General features: G+C 39.6%; 1 pseudogene; it reads left to right on the top strand.

The window, feature by feature from the left end:
- Positions 1–13,059, top strand: part of LOC107710227 (coiled-coil and C2 domain-containing protein 2A-like) — a 30,599-nt pseudogene extending 17,540 nt beyond the window's left edge.
- The last annotated feature ends 719 nt before the right edge of the window (positions 13,060–13,778 follow it).

The following is a 13,778-nucleotide window of genomic DNA, read 5'->3' as shown; positions in this document are numbered from 1 at the left end:
ATTGATCGTACATCGTACAGAGGTCAAAATTATCGTACAAATACGATAATTATCGTTCATCTGGCAACACTGGTCAGCAGGCGGTTGGTTGGGTTTTTTTTGGCATCTCCATGTGGTCCTGTTCGGTATCGCAACTTGGCTTCTCCAAAATGTAAAAAAGCTATTTGGTGTTGCACTGTACACATACTATAAAATTCTGATTTTTATCAGAATTCTGTGCTTATATGGGCTCCTTAGATCATTTGGTTCTTTGGTGTCCTTTTGTAGTTTCTAAGTGTCCTTTTTTTGGAAAGACATCTAAATTTATCTTGAAAAAAGCTTGCAGAAAATATAGATTTTTGAGAATCACCCTTCAATCTTTTGGTTTACTTTGCTGGATATAGCAAATTATCACAAAATAAAAATTTGAAACAAGATAAATGGTCTATGCTTAATTTCATGAAGTGTGCGATTAATTGCGATTAATCACAGAAAAAGGATGTGATTAATCAGATTAAAAATTTTAATCGATTGACAGCCCTAGTTTTAATTAAAAAATGTTGAAAAAGTGTATTAATATAATTAATGAATTTGACATAAAAGATGACATATTTAATAAAGTTAAGAAATGTAAGCGTAGAGCCCTGCTACACATGGGATGCTATTGTTTGCCCTCTCATTGGTAGTTTCTCACATTTGCATAAAGCGCAAAAACAAAATGCATCACCAGCAGTATGTCCCCTCAAGTCATTCATTTAAAATCAATGATTTTGTCTCTTTGTTGCTTCAAATCTTGGTCAGTATTAATATTCACTTATGTCTTAAAAACTACTGTTTATGCATTCCTAATCCTCTTTGAAACCAGATTGAGATGTTCACAATATGTTTCTGATTTCTTCAGAAAGCTTTGAAGAAAAAGAAAAGACAGCAGGAGGAGGATGAGGAAAGTGAGGAAGAGCTGGGTGAGGTTCTCAGAACCTCCAGAGAAACCAGACATGGGCGACCTGGAAGAGCAAGTGCAGGAGAAGGCTGCCAGGATCCGCAGGAAACCTGGAGAACCGGTTCTGATTCCAGAACTTACCGTCTCCGGGCCCGTCACCCCTAATGAGCAGTGCCCACGGTGAAACACACACACACACCGAGATACACTTACCTCAGACCTTCAGGTAGTCACTGTTTTTAAAAAGTTTAATACTTAACTGTGTTTGCTAATTTAAGCAACACTGTTATTATTAACTAGCGTTATTAATACATCCATTCTGCAAATGGAGGCAGAAGTTGTGTAGTTTATTCCAGCCTTTAGCAATTGAATTGCTTTGGAGCCGTCGATGAGAGAGATCGCTCTGATTAGCTGTTCAGTTTAGTGAATCAGTGTATGAGAAGAAAAAAAAAGTGAAGAAAGCAAACAAGCGGTGAAGTCAACAGTGCACACAAGAAGACATATTGAGAAGAAGTTGCATTATGAATCCATTAGTTTGAGGTTTGTATATTCACAGTCCTAGTTCTGGTTTGCCTTTTTGAATGATGAAAATAGACTACTGCCACCTGCTGTTATGGAGAGTTATTTCCTCTCACGCTAGTTGGCCATTGGCTGTAGTCTTTTGCGGTGTGTTCAAGCACAACTTTTTGGACATTATGCAGGCAACATGAGGCGACACCACAGTTGACTTTAATCGCTGCTAGTTCTTAGATGTAGGTTTGGTGGGCCTTTAGAAACTTGGGCTCTGGGAACCACATAGCAACTCTCTGGAATCACCCTGACTTTTGCCCAAATAAACACTCGAATTTTCTCCAGAAAATTAAAAAATGGTGGTTTTGTTTGTCTTTTCTAGTGCCGAGTTTGCTCGTAGAGAGGATGTGGCCAAACGTGCCCTCTTCATTAAGGTCCTGTACAACCATAAAGTTTCCAGAACAGACAGTCGAACCCTCAACATGGATTTCAGAGTTCACTTTGGTCAGATCTTCAACCTCAAGATAGTGAACTGGCCAGAAAGCATCAAACTACAGGTACGGCTGGGTTGTGTGTGCATATGCACAGCTGCATTGACGTTTGTCTGTATGTGTCTTTGAGCTTCTGGTTGTTATCTCGCAGGTGTTTGAGAGTATCGGCTCGTCCTCCTCCCAGTTGACTGAGGTGTGTGTGCCGGTTCCAGAATCTTCTGTCCTGACCGACAGTGCACCGTTTGAGGAGATGGAGTTTAACAGCAACCAGAGAGTCACGTTCAACCACTGGGGGGTCGGCAGTGGTAAACTCCTCTATAAACCTTCCTAAATAGATTGTTTTGTGCGTCACAGTCATGAGTCATGAAGTGAAATGATGCAGCCTTCAGTTTGTTTCATATCTTGTTTGTGGTAGGTGTTCCGTTCTCTTTCGAGGCCGATGGCACTAACACACAGACCCTGTTGACGTCAGGGAAGCTCTCCTGCTGCGTGTCATGGGCTGTAGGGGAAGATGACGTCCCCCTCGCTCCCCCGTCTAGTCAGCCTGGAGGGGGTATGTACAGGTCAGAGAGCCAAATCGAGATCCAGTCCCCCATTAGCGCATTATTTTCAGAGTTGTGCTGGATAAGATGCGCTGTTTTCTCTCTCTTCAGTGGTCTCAGGCAGATGGACGCTATAGCATGTATTGGAGCATCTGTGCTGAACGACATGAAGAAATTGGGGAAGTGGGCGGCTGAGTCTCGCCTCGACCCTAACGACCCCAACAATGCTTCCATCATGCAACTACTCTCGGTACTTTTCCCAGAATTCTCTGTACAGTATTTCACAAGACAAATGACATTAAGTAAGGGATAATGTACCTCGATAATTGTTTTCCATTGTTTAATTTTAAGTATTTGCATCACCAAACTAATCTGCGCCTCTAGTGTATCTAGAAAGCCATCTGCCAATGAGCGTGAGGATTCTCTCCAACGTTTAGTTAAAAAACTGACTTCAACACCACAGGAGAGAATTCCAATAAGAGTCTAGTATTCAAGAGCGCTGTGTTTTGTCTTGGTGTCTCTCTCTTTGTCTCTGTAGGTGGTGAGTGGTGGAGACCTGGCAGTGCCTGAATATTTCCGCCTGAAGCAGCTTCAGGAGGAGTTTAATTTCCTGACCGATGAGGAGCTGCAGTGTTCCCGTCGCTTCCGTCTCCTGAGGCTGCGGCGTCAGGAGAGGCCGGAGTTCCGTCACTTTAAATGCGTCCCGTCCATGGAGCGGGAGATTTACGAAAAAGTGTTCCAGGTGAGATCACTTAACCTCTGTGAAAACTGCCTGTGTCCATCAGTGTTATAACAGACATACTGAACTTCTGGGAAACAATGAGCAGAGCAAGTGGTGGGTGTCCTAAAATTGATCAGACTGGATGAATCGCCAAGGACTTCAAAATAAAAAATAAGACTGTCCAGGCTGGAGTCAAAAATTGCACTGCAAGACATATAACTCATTGTAACACCATCTAGTGTCAAGCAAGACATTTTCACAGCACAAAGTCAGTTTTCCAGCAGCTGCAGTGCAGTGCATCTTTTTAGGGAGTATGCACCTGTAAATAGTTCATGTGTTTATTAAAGGGTTAGTTCACCCAAAAATGAAAATTAGCCCATAAATTACTCACCCTCAAGTCATCCTAGGTGTATATGACTTTCTTCTTTCAGACGAATCCAGTCGGAGTTATATTCAAAATTGTCTTTGATCTTTCAAGCTGTTTCATGTCACTCAGCGGGTGTTGCATGCATCAGTCCAAAAGAAGTTAAATAAAAAGCGCCCATCCATAAAAAAACAAAAAGTGACTCACACGGCTCCGGGGGGTGAACAAAGGCCTTCTGTAGTGAATCGATGCGTTTTTGTAAGAAAAATATCCATATTCATAACGTAATAATCACTTTAATCTAGCTTGCGCTCACTGTTGTAAACGGAAGCAGCTCCGGGCGGATGATGTAGGACGTCGGCGTTGCGCATGCGCCGCTCAGAAGTGACGAACGCGGAAGCACAGGGGAGTTGGAAAATGAATCCAACATTTTCATTTTGGGGTGGAGTAACCCTTTAATGCATCCTTGCTCATTAAAAATATTAATTTCTTCTAAACAAAAATCTTACTTACCCCAAATATCTTTATCGGTTTTGTCTTCTTTATATTTTAATGATATATAAGACAGTGGACATTTATGTGAGTTGTATATAGGATAAATGCGGTATGTATGGATTGCAGCAAAGGGCCCTTAAAATCAAATTCTCTGTTTGTCTCTCAGGTGCGGGAATCCGTCATTAATCGTTTCCTCATAGCGAAGCATCATTTCATCCTGTCCGATGTGGTTTCAGAGGACGAGGTTCCCAGCATCGGGTAACCTGCTCTGTTGTTGATCTAATTCACTTCTGCAGACTTTAAATAGAGGCTTTCTTAAGGCAGCTCATCTTTAACAGTCCGCCCACGTCTAGATGTCATATTCAGTCTGGTACTCATGTGCTCACCCGGCTGAGCCAGTAACAAATACAGAATTTTAGTTTGAAGCTAAATCCAGCTCATGCGCTGCAGTTCCTTACGTTTAATGACGATTATATGAAAGATTAGCGTGTTCGATGACAGTTTATGCTATTGACAGTCTTTGGTTTAATGACTGGTTTGAGCACAGACTGCAGAGAACAAGAGGTTTTATCTAATCTTAAATCAGTATAAAGTGGTCTTTATTTGACGATTCCTGTCTTTTATTTCTCTTTTTTTTCCCTGTATGTTTGTATATTCAGTGGTCCAGGTGCTGGGTATGTCCTGAGGATTTTTCTGTTCTATTTTCAGTCTTCTGTATTCCTTTATTTTTCTTGTATTCCTCCCCTCAGATCTTTGTGCTCATGAGGTGCCACTCTCTGTAGAGTTAGTCAGTGTAAAGTGTGTTAGAGGAGTGTAGTCCCACACTGCAGTGTGTGTGTGTGTGTGTGTGTGTGTGAGAGAGAGTGTGTGTTAATGTGGAGGTCACACACTCAGAGAGTGTTTGTGAGTTTGATCTGCCGGTGAGTGCTGATAGTGTATGTTTAGAGCAACAGTACTCATGTATTTATTTATTCACTCAAGTCGTGGCCTAATGGTTAGAGAGTCGGACTCGTAACCCAAAGGTTGCGAGTTCGAGTCTCCGGTCCGGCAGGAATTGTAGGTGGGGGGAGTGAATAACCAGCACTCTCTTCCACCTTCAATACCACGACTGAGGTGCCGCAAGGCATTGCTTGAGCAAGGCACCGAACCCCCAACTGCTCCCCGGGCGCCGCAGCATAAATGGCTGCCCACTGCTCCGGGTGTGTGTTCACGGTGTGTGTGTGTTCACTGCTGTGTGTGTGCACTTAGGATGGGTTAAAATGCAGAGCACTAATTCCTAGTATGGGTAACCATACTTGGCCACATGTCACTTCACACTCACTTCACTCATGTTATTCCAAACCCATACAACTTTCTTTCCTTTGTGGAACACTAAGGAGAAGTTTAGCTGAATGTTCATGCTGCTCTTTTCCATACAATGAAATCATACATTGACCAGGGTTTGTCAAACCCCATAAAGAACAAAAATATTCTAAAACATTATAAAATCATTAAAGTTGTGTAAGGAACTGAAAGACTGAAAGATAATATCCTCTGCTTTAGCTAATGATATTCAGAACAACAGCATGATCCTGAGTGTATTGCTTGCATATTCCTGAATTAATATTTTCTCAAACAAATAAGTTGTGTGCACGATTCAATGACTCACTCATAAAGATAGTGGCTCTCATTCATCAATAATTATGTAGATTGTTCATATTTACACACACAGGAACACTTACTATGAAAAATGTCGCCCCAGGCTAGTAATTGGCATAAAACACCCATATCCTCCTTTCCACAACCTTTCCTTTATAGCCTTTTCACTTTCAGTACAAAAGTTGATAAATTATGATTTGTGCGTGAAAATGGCACACACACATTCGTGCATATGCAGAGTTAGTGAATGAGACCCAGTCACTTATTTCATTCCAGAATGAATCAGTTTTTTTGAATGAATTGGTTGAGTGAATGATTCAGTTGACTCACTCATAAAGAGTCGCCACCTACTGGTATAATGATGCCACCTACAGAAAGATTCACCGATGCATCTCCATCACTAATGTACCGACTGACTGTCCATCAGGAACATCTGTTAGTAAGATGCGTGTTTGTTTGTGTTCAGGATAGAAATAGAGACTTTAAACAAAAACAGCTCAGAACCTCTCAGATGGAGACATCAAACTCCTGCTCAACATCATCAGAGGATACGACATCCCCGTCCGCAGACCTTACGCCAGGTACCTGTTCACTTCCAGAAGAAGACCCTAAACCATCACTTTCTCTCATGTATCGTTTGTTGTATTTTCAGCAAACCCCCTGTGTCGGCTAAGTCTGGGCGATCATTCACAGACCCGTTTACAGCTCCTGTGTCATCCCAAACACCTCAACAGGGCAGCGAGTGGCCCTTCGGACAGGTAACAGCTCGACTGCATCACTGCACCATACCTGTACCTTTACCTGTAATAATACTTGACTGTAACTGTATATATACATGTATGTGTACTGTAGCCTCTGATCAGGCCGTTTGTGGAGGTGTCTTTCCAGCAATCGTATAACCGCTGAGGGTCCAAACCCCTGCTGGAACGAGGAGATTGTTCTGCCATTCAGGTCAGACTAAAACCTACAGCACTGACGTGAGAAGCCAGAATGACATCATAAACTCTACATGTCACTACAGCTCTCTTCCTAAACCGAGTGAACTGTATCGCTGTCTACTGCCTCCTAAATAAAACAGAACCTCATAAGTGGCTCATATGAAGTGCTCTTAATAATACTCTTACAAGCAAAAAAAAAAAGTACATCGGTAAAAATGGGCGATATTTTTTTTTTATTATTATTCTCCAGGATTGAATGATGCATAAATATTTTTAAAATAAAAAAAGTATAAATAATGACGTATAAATAATGAATAATGATAATTTATAATTTGTTTTTTTATTTTCTTGATATTATCCAGTATTGAATAAAGCACAAATATATATATATATATATATATATATTAAAAAAATTTACATTAATAATAGTATGTATTTATTTCTGTTGAGAAATTACAGTTTGTTCTAATTTAGGTTTCTTTTTTTTTTTCATTGAGCTTGTCACAGTATATTCTGTGATGTGATGTAGCATTACAATTTGGCCAAAAATTAGATGTCTTAAAAGGCAGCATAATGCTCTTGTCTAACTTTTAGAATAGCCTTCATGTTAGGAGTGCACCTATGATACAGGGATGCACCGAAACCAAATAATGTGCCGACAGGAAATTTCTATGTAGTACACTTGTTCCTGTTTGCAATAGTGCTGCTGTGCTGTTTATGGTGTAGTACAGCTGTACTTGGCAACGCTGGTAAAATGACGCTACCCTCTCATGACGCTACGCTCTGCTCACATGATAATAACTAATAATAATAGCTTTGTAGGACTATACATTATTTGGATAATTAAAAAGAAATCAGTTAAATCTGATTCTGTTGTATAGAACTGAATAAAAATAATATATTGATATTTAGTATTAATATATTTTCTGTCCAATTTTATTGTTTTACTTTCAATAAAAGTGTGGTTATTTTTTACTGACTTGTATTTTTTTTAATTCAGTGTCATTCAACGTAAACTCAGCACACCTGAAACGAGGATAGGTGCATAGGAACAAAATCAAACAAAAAGTTGAATCAAAAATAAGTAACGAACCCGCACACTATCAATACTTGCTAATTCTTAAACTTTATTAAACGCAAAGTTTCGGTCCACTGACCTTCATCAAGACATAATTACATACTTTCACAATCAATGAGTATAATTGACAATCAGGATTGAATGATGCATAAACATTTTTAAAATAAAAAAAGTATAAATAATGACGTATAAATAATGAATAATGAATTATAATATATATTTACATCAATATTTGTTTTGACGAATAATAAATGTTCTGCATTGTTGAATGAAGCATGAATATTTAAAAAAAAAAATCTTGATAATTTATAATTTGTTTTTTTATTTTCTTGATATTATCCAGTATTGAATAAAGCTAATAATAATAGCTTTGTAGGACTATACATTATTTGGATAATTAAAAAGAAATCAGTTAAATCTGATTCTGTTGTATAGAACTGAATAAAAATAATATATTGATATTTAGTATTAATATATTTTCTGTCCAATTTTATTGTTTTACTTTCAATAAAAGTGTGGTTATTTTTTACTGACTTGTATTTTTTTTAATTCAGTGTCATTCAACGTAAACTCAGCACACCTGAAACGAGGATAGGTGCATAGGAACAAAATCAAACAAAAAGTTGAATCAAAAATAAGTAACGAACCCGCACACTATCAATACTTGCTAATTCTTAAACTTTATTAAACGCAAAGTTTCGGTCCACTGACCTTCATCAAGACATAATTACATACTTTCACAATCAATGAGTATAATTGACAATCATAAAAACTTGTGGAGCGCCGAACACGAATTATGTGCATAACTTGTCGTTCAATGAAAGAACTGCTTTAAATGAACTTATTTCTGATCCGGAACTTCTTATAAATCCTGCTGATAAAGGAGGTGCAATTGTGGTACAAGATACATGTAAATATAAACAAGAGGTCTTGTCTCAATTACGAAACGCAAGGTTGTATGTCAAACTGCCTCATGATCCTGTTAGAACTTATCAATCAGAAGTGTTGTCCTTTTTAAATAATGCCAAAACCAATGGTTGGATATCACAATCAGAATTTGACTTTTTATTTATTTAGTCATTTAGTGTAACGCCCCTGTGGACTGTTTAGTGTGGCTTCTTCCCCTTTTGTTGGTTTAGCCCGTACTAATCATTAGTTAATTACCCTCATTGTGCTCACCTGTCTGCCACTAATAGTCCACCCTTTATTAGTTCCTGTCTGTCTGTGCTTTGGTTGTCGGTTATTGTGAATGTTACCCCGAGTGTGTGTGTCTCACCTATCTGGATCTGCCTTGTTGTGTCTACATTAAAAGTCATTATTGGAATCTTTGTCGTCCTCGTCTTCCTGCCTGCCTCCACCCACCGTGTCGTGACAGAATAACCGACCCTAAAAAAAAGTATAGCGGCGTCTTTCCCCTCGTTTGTTTTTCCGGTTTTTGTCAGTTTTTATTTCGTGTTATGGATTACCCCGCCTTCCAAATCCTCCTGCTGGAGCAGGGGGAACGCTCTCTTGAGGACCACACGAACGACTTTCTGTCCCTGGCTCACCTCACGCACTACCCGGACAACTGGCTCTGCACGTTCTATCAGGTTGGACTTAACGCCACCACACGAGCGCAGTTGCCCGGGGAAGGTCCTCGAGAGAGCTTCACCACCTTCGTCGAGTGGGTGCTGGCGTCCTGCAAGTCCCAACTAACCGTGGGCATCGCTGACGACAACACCAGTCCCACTCAGGACCCTGAGCCCAGCCCACCAACTCCCCGCGGTATGGGGCATAAGCCTGAGCCCACCGATGACGGAGAGCCCAAGAGCTCTCTCCAGTGCCAGTTCCTCAAAAATGCCCGCCCTCCCACCAAACTAAATGGAAATGAAATAATATATAACACACATATATATATATATATATATATATATATATATATATACATATTTATAAATTCAATATATATATTATTTCATTTCCATTTAGTTTGTTGAAGTATTAAATTAACTCAAATTAAATAAAACTAAAAACTTTATAAAAGACCTATACAGACATAATAAATTCAGTTAACTAAAATTAAAATAAATAACAAATACAAATAATAGAAATCAAATGACAGTAGTTTATCAGTAATCCTAAAAAATAACACTGCCAAACACACATGCTAAAAAACAACAACAACTTACTTACACATAGTAAGAAATGGTTATAAAAACTGAAACAGAAGCGAAACAAGTAATAGGATGACATGAGACCTTTGCAGTGAATACTAAATTAATTCAGCTGGACACACTTTCCTTATTTTCTCCACAACAAATGGCCAAGCAAGCGCAGACACTGACAAGATACGCGATACAGAACGAGACCAAACGCGATATCAGCACGTCTCCACACAGTAAACAAAACCAGCGTTTCCTAGCAACGACAACTGCACTACACACTAACGAGACAAGTAAATACACTTACCAGCTGCTTTTAACTTCCGCTGATAAAGACTGCTTCTCTCAAAGAGTATTTCTTTACACTGTTTTCTGCTGGCGCTTGAACACACTTTCCTTATTTTCTCCACAACAAATGGCCAAGCAAGCGCTGACACTGACAAGATATTTTTATATTGTAAGCATCCTATTTTGCCCGTTTTCTATACTCTTCCGAAAATACACAAGAGATTAGTCGATCCTCCTGGCCGTCCTATAGTGGCACAAACCAACTCCCTTTTATCCCCTTTATCACAATATGTAGATTACTTTATCAAACCATTTGTACAGACACTGCCTTCCTACATTAGAGATTCCACGGATTTTATTAATAAGATCTCTGAATTACGACATTTACCTGATACAGTGTAAAGCCTCGTACACACCGGGACGATTATCGTGCGCGCTTATCGCCGACGTTTTTCGACACGTCTTTTGTGTTCATACCCAAGCGATTTTCGCAGGCGATGAGCCGAGTGAACGTACAAATTCACTCCCTGACATTAGATGGCGCTTAATGAAAAACAGAAATACCCCGGTATACATCGAATCCTATTTGATCTGCAATTCCTCTCCATAACAACTCCCTCTTATCGAGATTTTTGTAGTCGCTGTCGCGTTTGTCATAAAGCCCTTTGTGTTCAGACACCAATGAGACCAGCAGCTCTACATTCATCTTGCCTCGATGCATCTTCTTGGTCTACTTACTTCCTCTTTGTCGTTAGGTATCAATGTGTGCACGGCAAGACCGTTTTGTGCTTGAGCGCCACCAAGTCGTGTTTTACTGTAACTTCAGCAGCTCCAGGCACGTGAACAAAAGCTCCAATCTCATTGGTCGGCCAGTTTTTAACATGGCGCGTAAACCAAAAAAGCGAGCCAGAGGCGTTTTGCGCATCGGTGTGCACACTCACATTGGCGCCCTTTGTTTAGTCACAAGGCGTTAAACGTCGGCGATAATCGCGCGCGATATTCGTCCCGGTGTGAACAAGCCTTTATTGTTAACTTTAGATATATCGAGTCTATACACTAACATCACACATGAAAAGGGACTGAACGCCTTGAGATACTATCTTGCAGAACGTGGTGAGGCTTCTTTTCCACCTTCAGACTTTTTAGTCGAGATGGCCTCCTATGTTCTTAAATATAATTATTTTAGCTTTGATAATGACTTTTATCTTCAAGTTAGTGGCACGGCGATGGGTTCGATTTTTGCCCCGAATTATGCGAACTTATTCATGGGGTATTTCGAACATTGCTATGTTGATAATTGTGATGTTAATCCGTTCTATTCTCGTATAATCAAATGGTATAGGTATATTGATGACATTTTCTGTATTTTTGTGGGAGATCTAGAGGAGGCTCAGGAGTTTGTGAACTCTTTTTAAACTCTTTTGTGGAGGAACTGGAATTTTCCCTTGAAGTTAGCCCCTCTAAGGTTCATTTTTTGGACATGTGGGTGTGTAAACACGAAGGAAATTTGATCACTACTTTGTATACTAAAGAAATTGATCGTAACACCCTTTTACTAGCAACGAGTTTCCACCCATCCACCTTAAAAAAAGGGTTTACCTAAGAGTCAGTTTACTTTTATTACTACTTATTCGTCTACATCTTACCAGATTATAAATATTTTTTAAGAAACATTGGCATTTGCTGTCTTCGGATCCTGAGTTGAATCACCTTTTCCAACATCCACTGATGATTGTATATAAACGTTCCAGAAATTTGAGGGATTTTTTGGTGCACGCCTGCTTTCAAAGTGCCGCTCCTCCTAGATCCCAAACCTTATTGAGTCCTATACAGAAGGGAAATTATCATTGTGGCAATTGTGCACAGTGTAACAATACATTTAAAGTAAAGTGTCTTCTATTGTATACTTGAGCCATTGGTATCTATTACGCATGTGTTTGTAATTAGTCCACATGTGATTGTCAATTATACTCATTGATTGTGAAAGTATATAATTATGTCTTGATGAAGGTCAGTGGACCGAAACGTTGCGTTTAATAAAGTTTAAGAATCAGCAAGTATTGATAGTGTGCGGGTTCGTTACTTATTTTAAATTCAGTGTCATTAAAATTATTGAGTTAAATTAAAAAGTCGTACTAAATTATTTTATATTATTTAATAAAATTATAAATAATTATTAAAAATAAATGTTCATTTCTGTGCATTCCTAGTACCTTGAAATGCTGTCTAGGTAGGCAGCTAGGTTTTGATATAATGGTCAAATAAGTAAAAAAAAAAACTAATACTACACACATCATATCAAACTTAATCAGAAATGTTATTGTGATCACACTGAGTTGCAGTATTTGCATGGTGTGAGTTTCCCCTTTATCTCAGTGCTCCGAATGGAGACTACAGCTCCACCAGTCTGCAGTCGGTCAGAGATGAGGTCTTCATCAACATCTTCGATGAGGTCCTCTATGGTGTGGTGGAGGTGAGAAGAATTCTGTGCCTTTGATGTGCTTATGAACCATTGCCAGAGCCATTTAAAACTTCCTGGTGTGATAATGACGTGACCTGTCTGCTTTAACTCCGTCAGGATGAGCGGGAGAGAGGGAACACTATTCACACCCATACAGAGCGACACTGGCTCGGCTCCATCAAGATCCCCTTCAGCACCATCTACCTGCAGTCTTGGGCAAGATACTAAACACTAACACACTGTGTCTCATTCATGATTAAGCACATGACAGTTTCTACCTTTCCGTAGTGTTCAAGTATGAATGGAAATAATATGCTCTAAAATAATCCTGCTCCCCTCTGATAGGCTGACTGAATATATCTCTTACATTTGATTGGCTGGTTGTGATCTGTATATTGTATGTTTAGATTGATGGGACGTTTAAGGTGTCCACTCCTCCAGTGCTGCTGGGATACAGTCAGGGGCGGATTTAGTGATTTGGGGGCCCCAGGCAAAATACAGGAATGGGGCCCTATACAATTTCACAACCTTGAGGTTCCTTTCACTGTTGCTCGCTGCTGCACGACCGTGTCCCATAGTTGTGTCTAATCTTTTAGATTTTTCATGTACATGTTATAAATAAAGGATTTCTTTAATGTTGTAAATCCCTTGTTCACATTTAAACAGGTTATAATAGTACTAGAGTAGGTTGGACACTAGGTGGTGCGTTGGGGTAATTTCCACTATGCAATTGTCTACACAACGCAAGGCTGTCTAATTCTAAACTTTAAAATATACATTTATTTTTTATTTATTCGGTCCTTGATGCTGATTGGTTCAGCCGCGTTTGAAGCTGTTGTAAATTAAGGGTCACACTGCACTTTTCGTTCCATTGACTTCCATTCATACGCATGCGAATGCATCAGACCGGAAACGCAAGCTCATGCGAAAAATTTAGCATTTCCAAAGTTCAAGTTTGGTGAACTCTGACCTGAAAATTCGCATCACGTGAAGACGTGTGACCAGTAGAAGATCGATACGTCACTGCGCTTTCGACGCCGTCGCAAAAGACACAGTACAAGCACATCTGAATCCATGTTGTGATAACGGAGGGAAAACCTGTATCTTCAATAAAAAAATAAAATAAAAAAAAACTGAGGGGAAACCTTGGCGCGTGATGTCATATCCTGCTCCCGCCCATATTCGCAGCGGC

This window comes from Sinocyclocheilus rhinocerous, unplaced genomic scaffold (assembly GCF_001515625.1).
Source record: "Sinocyclocheilus rhinocerous isolate Xijiao unplaced genomic scaffold, SAMN03320098_v1.1 scaffold1167, whole genome shotgun sequence".
NCBI classification, from domain to species: domain Eukaryota; kingdom Metazoa; phylum Chordata; class Actinopteri; order Cypriniformes; family Cyprinidae; genus Sinocyclocheilus; species Sinocyclocheilus rhinocerous.
Note: the sequence above shows the minus strand (reverse complement) of the source record. Positions and strands in the feature narration are given on the sequence as shown.